Source organism: Podarcis tiliguerta (genome assembly GCF_965153285.1).
Source record: "Podarcis tiliguerta genome assembly, chromosome: 3".
NCBI classification, from domain to species: Eukaryota; Metazoa; Chordata; class Lepidosauria; order Squamata; family Lacertidae; genus Podarcis; species Podarcis tiliguerta.
Genome location: NC_139536.1, coordinates 60,666,881 through 60,679,250, shown reverse-complemented (window position 1 = coordinate 60,679,250; position 12,370 = coordinate 60,666,881). Strand labels below are relative to the sequence as shown.

At 42.1% G+C, this 12,370-nt stretch overlaps 1 long non-coding RNA gene across 2 annotated transcripts in view; it reads left to right on the top strand.

The window, feature by feature from the left end:
* Positions 1-12,370, top strand: part of LOC310675071 — a 73,646-nt gene that overhangs the window by 1,964 nt on the left and 59,312 nt on the right. Inside the window, exons 2-3 of one of the 2 annotated variants that reach the window (XR_014509919.1) lie at positions 2,615-2,708; positions 4,197-6,454. This is a non-coding gene — a long non-coding RNA (uncharacterized lncRNA). Of the gene's footprint in view, positions 1-2,614; positions 2,709-4,196; positions 6,455-12,370 lie in introns of those variants that run through there. The other variant, XR_014509918.1, reaches the window with a different exon arrangement.

Here is a 12,370-nt window from a genome sequence, read left to right as displayed (position 1 = left end):
TTTCATTTCCCTCCTTGTCTGTGCTGATGTGAAAGCAACCTCCCTTCCAGAGTCTGAGCTCCCTTCCTGAGCCTCTGGGTGGTTGAAGAGCTCCACAGCATCCCCGAGCCCCTTGCTTCTCCGGATTCTCCCTGACAATAATTCTACGTAAGGGCATTGTTAGAGAGGGGCCCATGTCCCTGGTCTTTTGGACTGGGCTCCATATCTCATGTCCCATCATATATATAAATAATCTACAGACATACGCACTTGCAGAGCTGATGCATTTGTCATGCAGATTTGTTTCATAGTCATGTGCCCTCTTTTAAATATGTAGGAATGGCCCTGATTCTATGACTGGGCTGGTCCAGGAGTGGCCCTGGCAGTCAACAATCTACTAGATTAATTGTCTTCAACAGGTTAGCCAGGACCCACTACTGAGTTGCAACATGACCTAAGATGGGTCACAACAGCCCTGAAGACATGGTAAAAAAGAGAAGTGGGTGTCCACATGCACATTTGGGTTAAAGGTGGTCCTGGGTCTGCAAAGGTTGAAGACAACTTTAAACTACAACAGCAACCCAATAGGTGTGCAGGATACAATGCAGGACTTCTGCAGATCATATACAGGTCCATTGTACAACAGTTCCTGTCAAATTCACAACTGCAAAACTACACAAAGCAATAAAGTTAACATAAATAGTAAAGGAGGTACTTTGTGTCTTAATTCATGATAAATCACCCAGGTGGTTTCATGTTAGCTTTTCTGGATCTGTGCCTACGGAGAATGATGGTGTGTGCGAAGTGTGATGTCACTACTTTCCATATATATGTATGGTGATTAATCTTCATCAGGCGTGCTTTTACAGAGCTCCTAGTGAAGCAATGTTCTCAACATTACATCAGTAATTTTTAATCCTGATTGTTTCAGTTGCCCTGGAGAACTCACAAAATTAAGCAGTTACAATGCTAGCCCAATCATGTACAGAATTTGTTAATTGCCATATACATACTGTTATTGCATGCATGCATGCATGCATGCGTACATACATACATAACAAGTATGTGGCATGGAAATCAAGTAGCTGCATATTCAGATTTATTTAGTAATGTGCCCATGCAACTGACATTCACAAAAACACCCCAAATGAGCCTGCAATATATATGTGTGTGTATATTAGCAATCTGTTTGGGAGGCAAGCACTCTGAGGCATGCACAGAGCTCCCCAGCCAGAGTGCTGTTCTTTGGAGAGACCACTCTGCATGCGTCCCCATTCATTTCAGTCTAGGAACATCAGCAGACACAAACCTATAACCTATGGATGTTATAGAGCAGTAAGAAGTGCACACTTAGATACACACGCATCAAACTCTAGATTGTGGGGCATGTGTTCATTTTGACATCAATATTTACAAGTTTCAAGGAGCAAAGATGTTGCCTTTATTTTATTATTGCTTTCTAGTTACAGGCTCTTCTTGATATCTCTGGGTACAAAAACACTTGATATGTGTTTGTTGCAACTCACCCTGCTCTACAGAGCCAAGATTTATCCAGCTCTCCTAGGTTCTATCTCTGTATTGAAGCTTTGTATTAGCCTATGAGCTAATACAGAAATACAGAATAGTATTTAGGTGAGGAAAAGTGGAGTGCTGCATCTCTCCCAACATTGAAATGCAGGAATCTGCTGAAGGAAGGCAAAGGTTTCTTTCTCACACACACCTTCTCTCTTCTGCTAGCTTCCAGCAGTCTAGGATTTTTCTTTGCTGCCGGCTTTAAACTTGTGTGGACTTTTATTTTTATTAACAAGGCTGCAATTTTGTATTGTGGGCCCCACTGTCATCCAGGGTTGTGGTGTTTCAGCATACACAAACAGCCACAGTGTCTTTTGACCTCTTGCCTTCCCTCAACTTACCATTTGTCTTGCAGCTGGGTGCTGGAAATGTCCCATTTGTGAAAATTGCCTAATTGTGCATCATGCCTTTTGAAGAAAAATGTAATGGCAGCTCCTTTAATGAACGTAAATGTTTCTACAGTCTGATTCTTATTGTACGCTGTGCATGTCATCACCAGATACACCTGTTTTTTCCTGTCAACTTTTGATGGCTGGCGCTGCACCAAAACAGCATTCTCTGAATGTGTCTGGGATCTTCTCATAAACAGCGCTGAGAAATGAATGACCCCAAAACACCTGTGCCCTACATTTTTGACTCAGGCACTTCAACTTTTTAAAAATATACATACTTACAACAGTATGCTGGGACTCTTACTACTAAAGTGCCACTTTTGAGATTTGCAGTTCATAAAGAGGAAACGGATCAATTTCCTCCAGGAAAGGGACCTGTTCTGTTTGAGAACCACATCTGAAATGGCAAACCTGAGTAGCAGGTATAGATGGGCAAATCGGTCGGTTCTGGTTTCTCAATTTTCCAGTCTTCAGGTCCATTCTCTACATTTCCACATCAGTTTGAGAATATTTTTTTTTAATGTCCTCATGAAAATTCACTAGCATTTTAGTGTGACTTTCTCCCAATGTACACATTTTTGTGAAACATTTCCACTAATATAATATATGTTTGTGTTACTTCCACTAATATATGCAATGATATGCACTATATATCTTTTTGTATACATTAGGTGGCTGGAGAACTGCATTGCAAAATTCTGAGAAGTGTGAATTTTGAACAGTGGCTGTGTTTTTGTTCATGTATTGTTTTGGACAGTGAATTAGGTAAATAAGCTCACCTTTGACTGTAAGATGCATCAAATTTTTCTTCTATCCCCAGTTACAACATTTTAACATGTACAAAGATGGTACTAATTGATGCTTAGTTGTGCAAAATGCACAGAAACATCAAATTGGTGGTGTTTAAAGCCCTAAATGACTCATGTTGGTGTTTAAAGCCCTAAATGACTCATGCCCCAAATATCTGAAGGACTGCCTCCTTCCCTACAGAACCTCTCAGGTGCAGAGATCAGCAGGGGGTGCCTGTTGGTAGTTCTTGTCCCTCAGAGGCTCAGGGGGTACTGGCCTGAAGGAGGGCATTATCTGTGGCAGCCCCTAATGCAGAACTCCCTGCCCATAGAGGTGTGTCTGGCACCTTCATTGTACTGCTTTCAAAGAATGCTTAAGACGCACCTCAGTCTTTATCCTGGCTTTTGAAACATGGAAGTAGTTTATATAGTGTTTTAACGCTTTAACCTGCCCTGGGACCTTAGCGTGAAGTGTGGGTAATAAACATATTGCCAGTGGAGCAACACCTAAGCCACCTCTCCTCAGCCTGGTTTCCAACAGCTGTTGGATTATGCCCTAAGCCTTAGGATGTATACCTGAAACAAGTGTGTATTCTTCCCCCCTTTGTCCCATCTCCATTTCCATCTCTTTCCCCTTCTTGTTTTCTATCCCTATGTCACATTTTAGAATTTTATATTGTAAGGTCTTCTGGACAGGGGCTTTGTAAAGCACTGGGTGCATTGATATATAAACAAATGGAACAACACCAACAAGAACTAGAACAAAAGCCCTGCTTCTCTCCCCCAACTCAATGTAAAACCATTTTCTAGTCTTTACCACTAGAAGTGGCACTGAATCCATGTTTTTAATGGAAGGTTCAGCTCTTAGAAAGAAACAACACATTATAAGGCAGGGTTTCACATTTTATGGTATAATTATGGGGAGTGATTCCTAGGGCTGCAAACGCATGGCAGCAAACTGTCAGAGATGGACAACCACAGAACTTGCACATCAGCAATCAATCTGTTGAATCAGAGCTATTCAGGAATCCGGCTCCTGTTAACAGAATTGTACAAATGATGAGGTGTGCAAATGAAGGAAAACCTGTTCACATATATACGTACATTCTTGGGAGCCAGAAATGGTTCAAAGTCTATTCCTGGACCAGATTGTGTCTTGTAGTCCTATCTACTATTCTTGGCCCTCCAAAGTCAGTCAGAACTAATATAGAGATTCAGTCAAGCTACAACCCCCGCCCCCCGCAACACACACACAAATCCTTGTTTGTGGGTCAGAGTTGGTTTTCTCTGCCTAATACCAGCAGCGAGCAGTCTTGATGTGGTCCATTTCTGAGAGATATAATGATACCACCAAACCAGCAGGACTGGATGCACATAATGAAATGTGACAATGTGCTCATTTGTGAAGAGTATAAGAGAGCCCGGGTAGTTAGAGCAACATTTGCATAATCACATTAACTTTCAGGACCCAACAATGGCTTCCATTGTCGAAAGCCACAGCTGTCCATGCTGATCCGACACGAAATTGAGTTGTGCTGTCACAGAGCAAGCATCTTCACAGCCATTCAGAATCCAAATGTGAAAATCAGAGGGCGGGAGAAAGTATGACAGCTCAAGGGAGCTTTGCTCTCCAGGAACACCTATTTCCTGCTTTGATTACTCTTATCTAATTGCCATCACTTTTAAGACTACAGCGTGCGTGAGTGGGAACGCACACACTAATCATAAAATTGCTTGTTAAAATGTTTCAGTGAATTAAGTATCAACTATATTAATACTGCTTGAGGTGCATTTAGTTTTGGCTCTGAAGTGGTACCGAGAGGAACATTCCAAACAAATATTCTGTACATAACATATCCTGCTGACATAATTGCTACTTTAAAAAATACTTAAAGGAAGAAGGTTAGGTCATGTGCATCTTAATTGTCTTTTCCCTCTTTCCACTTCGAAAGAGATAACTTATAAGTTATTTGGCAGGTAGCAGTTGAAAAGAAGAAATATTTACTTATAGGAAAATGGAAAACCATCAAAAATGGGGTAAAATTTACACATAGATTCATTGTGGCTATGAAGAAAGAAACCAACTAATCCCTAAAGAATACAATCTGGCAGAAGCAATCTTATATATATCACACACAAAAATATTTTTCAGATCTTTGCTTAGTCCCAGAAAGTGTTTAAGGCTTAGCTCTCTGCACCAGAGACTCTTAGTTGCATTCCTTGTTGCAATAATATGACTTCTATTTTGCATAAAGAAATACAGCCTATAATTATATTTCTTCTTTTGAAGAAATGCATGTAAGCAACCAGGTAAAATAGCAATTTTTTGTTAGACCAATTCAAGTTATTGAAATGCGCAAGTTTGAAAGTTACCCAAAATTGTTCATGTAGGTGTGTGCAAGCTGTTGTATTACAATCTGTTTCATCAACAGACGTTTGCCCAGTAGAATGCAATTTCTTGCCAAAAGTATATACTACTCTTTAGTGCTAATACACCAACTGACTTCTTAAACCAGCTTTGAAAACATGCGTAGCACTTTATTGAAGAATAAACTCACATCAAACTAAAGCCTCATTGAGATTCAGATGTAATTTTGAAGTTTCGCTAGCTGTACTCATAGAAGTATTATGATGTAGCACGTAGACTGGAAGGAGCATTCCACAGATGGGGGCCACCAGTGAAAAGGCCTGTACTCATGCAACCACCCTCCACACATCTCACCTTGTGTGGGACACATGGAGAAGGGTCTCTGAGGAAGACCACCAGTGTCTGGCCTGCTGCAACATAGATGTGTGCACTCTTCAGCCCATTATCTTAATGTAGGGCTAGAGATTTTACTCAGGTGGAGTTGTATTAATTGTATTGACCCTCAGTTGCATCATTTATTTTTCCTGTAACCAACTAGCCAAAATATACGGCTCTAGTGGCAGCTTCCAGTTTCAGATATGAAATCTAACAATGCAATGAAAATTATAAAATCCATTACATGCACCAAAAGAAACCAACATAGTAGATCAAACAGCTAAAGTCTCATATGAGGCATACGTGCAAAATTCTGTGGAACCTGAGAAGGAATCCCAGTGCTTTAATATTCTGTTTTCTTCCAGTAGTGGGTAAATCATGCAAGAGTATTTATTTAAGAAACTTTGTGTTTACCCTGCTTCCTAATGATGGTTCCAACCCAATCTGTCTTTCCTGTCATTTTTTGCAAAGTGCTGAGTTGGCTGCCCTACACGGAAAAGTTTTTGCTTCTCTTTGGAGAATGGACAGGGAGATGCCATCTGCTGGCAGCCGCTCAAAAAATGTTTGTTTTGATTATTCAAAAATGTATGGCTAATTGAAAAAGGCTTTTGGAGGGAGCAGGAATGATTCTTGAAATGTGTTTTTCCAGTTCAATATGGTAATTCCCCTGCAGTGCAGGGAAGGACTTAGCCAGGCTGTGTTTTCAGTGTTTGTGCATACTGTACATTCACTGCATACGCTGTCCATTCAATGTATGTGACGCCTTTGTGGGACACACCTGCAAATCCAAGTTGAAAGACACAGTGCAATATCTCCAGACCGGCTGATTTTAGTTGATTTTAATTATTTTTGAATTATTTATTGTTTATAACTTTCTTTTTTACTGATAATTTTATTGCTTTATTGTTTTTGTAAACTGATATGATATTTTATTACAACCAAGAAGTATACAAATCTTGAGAAATAAAATACAGTCCCTGCAATACAATAGTAGGTGTACTTGGAATTGGGGAGGGAAGTATCAGTGCCTCATATGACATACTTACGGTGGGGGGGGGAGAGGTTACAGGATTTTTTTTGAAAAATATATATAGAAAATCAAGAAATCATTACCGGACAAGGAGGAATATTTTAAAATTGCTGTACAATTAAGGCTATGCCTAGCTTGACCCTAAAAGACATTCATAAAAAGGGTGCATTTATGGCTTGCTTAATTGCATTTAAATCCCACCTTTTTCTCCAAGGAATTCAAGGTGGTGTGCATGGTCTCTCCCTCCTCATTTAAACCTCACAACAACCTTGTGAGGTAGGTTAGGCTGAGAGGCAATGACTGGCCCAGGGTCACTCAATGACTGAAGTGGTGTCCCAGGTCTTAATCCAACACCACACTAGGGAGGAGAGATCATTTCCTCATGCTTCTATTCCTGACCACGTGCCATTCCTTATAAGGTGACTAAAAGCAAATGTACTTAACATGCAATACTGTACTTAAAAAAATATATATATCAAGAGCAGCTCTTTGAACCTTAGCCCTTCTCCATCACAACAGAACATGGTGTGATTCCCCTAATTCAAAAGACAAGGACCACAGAAACTGACTGCAGCTCTATTGCCCTTTTATAAAGCTTTACCCAGAGCCTTCCCCCGCTTGCACTCTGCCAGTGATCATGACTTCAAGTAGCAGGTGGGCCCTTTTATTTCCACATTAACAAGCAAAGAGCAAGGCATAAATTCTCAGGTTCTTTGTGAGAGCTGCTCTGCCAGCCACACTATGTTGGGCATCCCTGGGCCTGTGGAGCGATCCATCTCTTCACATTAGCATACATGAGCAAAAACAATAGCTCCCTGGTAGGACGGGTGCACCACACTCCTCCTGGGTGGAAATTAATTTATTTCAATTGGATGCCTGGCCCCTCTGTGCACTGTTGCCCCATCTAGGGAAGCTGGCTGCCTCTCTGCTCCTTGCCTTCCTTTCACCCCCAAAGATGCAAAATTCACGCTGTGTACTTTCTGCCACAGAGAGGCCTCCATCTTAGAGCTAGGCACAGTGGCTCCTGCCCACCTGCCCTGTGCTGCTTTGCTGTGCTGTCTGGCATAGCAACACACGCCTAACCTTGATCCCTTGAGAGGTGAAGCGGAAGTTGGTCTTCACTATTAAACATTTTTATAGATAGCAAAGTCCACCCTTCCACCTGCATCCAAAGCACCAAGGCAGCTGGCAGAACAAAGCGGCTGAGCAAAAAGGGCTGACCAGAATGTGTCTGTCTGCAAATTGCCGGCATCCAGGTGCAGCCTTGTTTTTATCATCTCACTTGAGGGAGCCCCTCCTGGTTGTCAATGTTTTACTGAGCCTCATTAACCCTTCCTTATCCAAGAGAGGTTGCTAAGGATGTGTTTTCATTTCTATAGTCACACAAAGAATAAACATAACGCTCCAATCTTCCTTGGCTAAAGTACAGCTAATAGGAGCAACATTCGTTTTCAAGACCCTCTGCTTGTTTAAGCAAAACTTTGGCAGTTGGTTGGTTGGCTTTTAGTGATTTTTTGTCAGTTATTTACACAGTGCCTGTTACAGTAAGTGCCACACTTCTTCTTTTTTCAACTCAGTAAGTGCCACACTTTTAACGGGGGGGGGGGGGGCAGGTGCCAGTACGACGTACCTTTGAATATCCCCAGAAAAAAAGCCCTAGTTATTTACATATTGTTGATATTTTAACAAATCTATAGTTGTTTTTTTTAAAAAAAAACATGAATTTGTATGTGCAATTGTTTCAATAGTTTTATATATATGCAACAATTTTATTATACATGTCTTTATTATGTTGTAAATTGCTTTGGGGTGCCTCATGGGAAGTGAACTAACAAAGGAACTAGGAGGAGGAGGAGGAAGAAGCTATAAACAGTCCAACAGTGGGTGGGAGGAACAGGAAGAGGAGGAGAGGGTATAATAGTACTGGTTGTTGCTGTTCACGCCATACTTCTGCCATTCACCTCCAACTCAATGATTCTTTCACTTCATAGCCTTTTTGTGAGCTTCTGGAGACTTTGGCTTGACCATAGCTGCAAACAGGATGATGAACTGGATGGACCTCAGGGTGATCCAGCAAGGCAATTCTCTTTACAATCTCTCAAAAATCTATTGCTTTGTTCCCCATTCTCAGACGTCATTGTTCTCCCTCTCCTTTACATTTTCAGAGTGTTGTCCTTTCTCTAAACCTTTCCTTCTCCTCCCTCCACTCTTCACATGGCAGGCTTCCTAAATTTTTTATTTGTTCCTCATAGCTTTCCTTGGAATCTTTTCTAGACGGTGATTATCTTCCTAGAAATCTCGCATGTCATCAAATATGTCAAATGCTATTACTCATTTGAAACAGTAATATTCCATTTGTGCACCATTTCATTATATGGCCATCGTTAACATCAACTAGGGTGCAGCCTCACAGCCTGAATCAACTGAATTCGTAGGAAGTGGTGTATAAGTGCAGTGGAAAAGAAGCCACACTGCTGAAGTGACAAACCTACTGGATCTGCCCACAGAAAGCTCCACAGGCACAAATATCCTGCTGATGGAAGTGTCCCACCAATGGTGAGGGCATGCCAGTGGCAGCTGAGGATTTCAAACCCTCTCATTCCCTGGCACTCCCCCAAAAGAAGCTTCAACTATGCCAGCCCCTGAGTTGGCATATTTAATTATGGGAAGGGGTGACAGCATGAGGGGGAGGTAAGGAAAAGCCACCTCTTCCCCTAGCCTCAGCAAGCCAGCAGGGCTTAGGACAGGGCAGTGGATTTGTGTGCGCACACAACACACACATCCATATTATTGGTCTTCCCGTCACTTTTATAAAAATAAAACACCAGTCAAAATGACAGCCAGCAATTTAATAGATGTAGTTTGGCACACACACTGAGAATTAAACAAAAGATGTCAATCAGATACTGCCAATTGTTGGTGCTGTGGAGTGGATAAAGTGCAAATTGTGATTTTTTCAGGAATCATAGAATTGTAGAGTTGGAAGGAAACCAACAGGTTACCTCGTGCAACCCCCTGCAATGCAAAAACGACAGCTAGAGGAGCTCTGACAAATGGCCATCCAACATCTGTTTTAAAACCTCAAAAGAAGGAGAGTCCACCAAATTCCAAAGCGGTCCATTCCACTATTACATTAGCATTTTGGAAACTGGTAACATTCATCAAGATGTTGAAAGTGTTAGTGATTCCTGGAATAAGAGTACATGTGGAGACATTAGAGATTCTGCTGCACCATTTAAAATACATTAGAAATAAAAATAAGCACATTTTAATTTCTGGTGTTTTTTTTTTACTTTTTAAGAGCAGTAGGAATAGAGAAAATCTGGAGATGTAAACACTTAAAACTATATTAATGAATTAACAAATCTTGGCCTTTTAAGGAACAATTGGAGTTACTCTACTGGCCTATTTCAAATTATTCTTAATTGGTATCAGATTTACCAGCTTAGTTGGGCAGAATCTATTTAAATATAATGCCTCTTTTATCTGAACTAAATTATGACTTCAAATATGCAAGCGAGTATTCCTATATATTGATAATTAATACAATAAAATGAAAAGTCAGCAGTCAGGAAAAGGCTCATGCCAGTATGTTGCTGCCAAATGATTACCTCATGGCCTGGCCTAGTTTTCCAAGATCACTAATTCAGCCATAGCAGCCTGGTCAGCTTCTTCTTCCGAAAGCCAGTTGCCCAACTTGATGGTGTTTCTGCTTGACAGAAATAAGGAAGGACAGCATTGTTACAGTGGGAGGCAGGAGCCTGACTCCAGCCTTAAAAGACTTGATCTGCCTCCTGTGAGCCATATTCTATATGCTGAATTATTTGAAAGGAATTAATTGAGTGGCAATCCCTGTAGATGCCAGCAATGGAAACATCCCTGCTGGGATGCACAAACTCTCCCTGCCTGTGAGTTGGAGTGAGACATGCACAGTGCCATCCTTCCCCCAGAACTGTTGCACTCCACATATGTATTGGCCTACAACTTGTGCCATGACTGGGGCTGATGGGAGTTGTAGTGCAAAACATCGGCTGGGTGTACCAGGTTGATGAGGGCTGTGTTCTGCCACATGGTGCCTCTGCTCCTTACATTCCCAGCTCCAGTCCTCTACATCCCACCCACCCCCATATGTTGTTTTCTTCCTGCTTATCCTGAGACACACTGGTATTTTAATTCTTTTCTTAAAGAGTGGAATGAAATTGAGACTATGGGATGTTTTTAAAACATAAGGGTGTGTCAGACTAACTGTGACATGATTGCCAGTCATAGTAGTACACAAACTTTGATGATCTTGGGCCCAGGTCACATATCATACCCTCCAACACCTCAACAGCAAAATCCAGACACCATCTTCCATAGTGCCATTGTCCTGTTTTTTTCTCATGAGAGAATGGCAGCCATTTTGGATGCTGTGATCTCACATGATTTCATGGCACAATTTTCCCTCCCCCAAAAGCACTTTTTCGGGCTCAAGTTTTGGAGCACCGTGCAAGATCATGGCCCTGGAAAAAGCATGTTGTGAACTGGTTGGACATGAGGGAGGAGGAAGAGGATCCCAGTGAGTGGTCTAGCCAGAACTGGGACACACCAGGGCAAGCTGGGGATGGGGAAGGAGAGGTTGGTGTAGGATGTACTCATGGGATGATAGAGGATCGCAAGGGATGGGGGTCAGCGCACAGGAAACAGAGCAGCAGGACCCATCTCCAGAGCCAGAGGAGCCCATCTCCACAAACATGGTGGGCTCTGAGATGTAGGGGTCAGTGGGATGGCTAGTCTGGGAGGCTGAGGCAGGCAAGGGCCCACAGTCCAGCTCACTAGCTGGCCAGGTGGGGCTCATTAGCTCTGGGAGGAGGTGTGTGATTCCTCAGCTGCAGTAGGCTCAGAACAGATGAGGGTCACATGCCTCGTCAAGCCCAGATGCTACAGTATAAATGGGCTACAACAAAGGAAATCCGCTGTGTTGCAAAACAGACAACTGACCAATCACAGGCAACACACGGCTAACAATGTTCTAACAAAATATTTGTAACATGTATTATTTCACAATTCTAAGTATTGTGAAATAATACATGTTACAAATATTTTGTTAGAACATTATTAGCTGCGTGTTGCATGTGATTGTTCACATTATAAAAGGGCAGCAGAGCTGAGGTGCTGTGTCTGCTCAGCTGCCCATGTTGATGGACCTCACCTTGGGTGCTCCAGGATCTCTGCAGCACTGTCCTTCAGTTTGGACTTTGGACACGTGGATTGATCCTCAACTGGGGACTTGACATACTGACGACACTAGGTAGGTCAGGGATTCAGGACAAAGTACCTGTGCTTTTGGGGGAGGGAGGGGGAAAGAGGGGGAGGAAAGATTGCACTGTGAAATTGCGTGAGCATGATGAGAAAAGTGGGGTGACCCTGTTTTTCCAGGACACTTGTGGGGTAAGACATATGCAATAGTCAATTAGTCACTCCCTGGTTATGCTGCTATTCAGCTTTATGCTGATGGCCTTAATGCCTCAGATAAGCAGTATGATGGTGGGGCGGTGGAGGCATTATTGCACCTTCTGGCCCTGCTCTGAGCCTATTGTGCTAGGATTGTGCTTTCTAGTTTTCCACAGGCCTGGGAGGGCAGGACCCTGACTGACTCCAGCTACAAAAGCTGAGGCTGCTGAACAGACTCTAGGGCTGGGATGTCGTTAGGGTTTTGTTGTTGTTGTTGCGGCAGGGAGGTTGCTATCATTGCTGTTGGTTTTCTGCATCTTTATTTTAGATCTTGTGATTTGTATGGCAGTCGCTCAGTTTGTTCACATATTTTCAACATTCTATTGTTTATAACTATGATTTTTCCCATGCAGTAAGCCACATTGAGCACGGT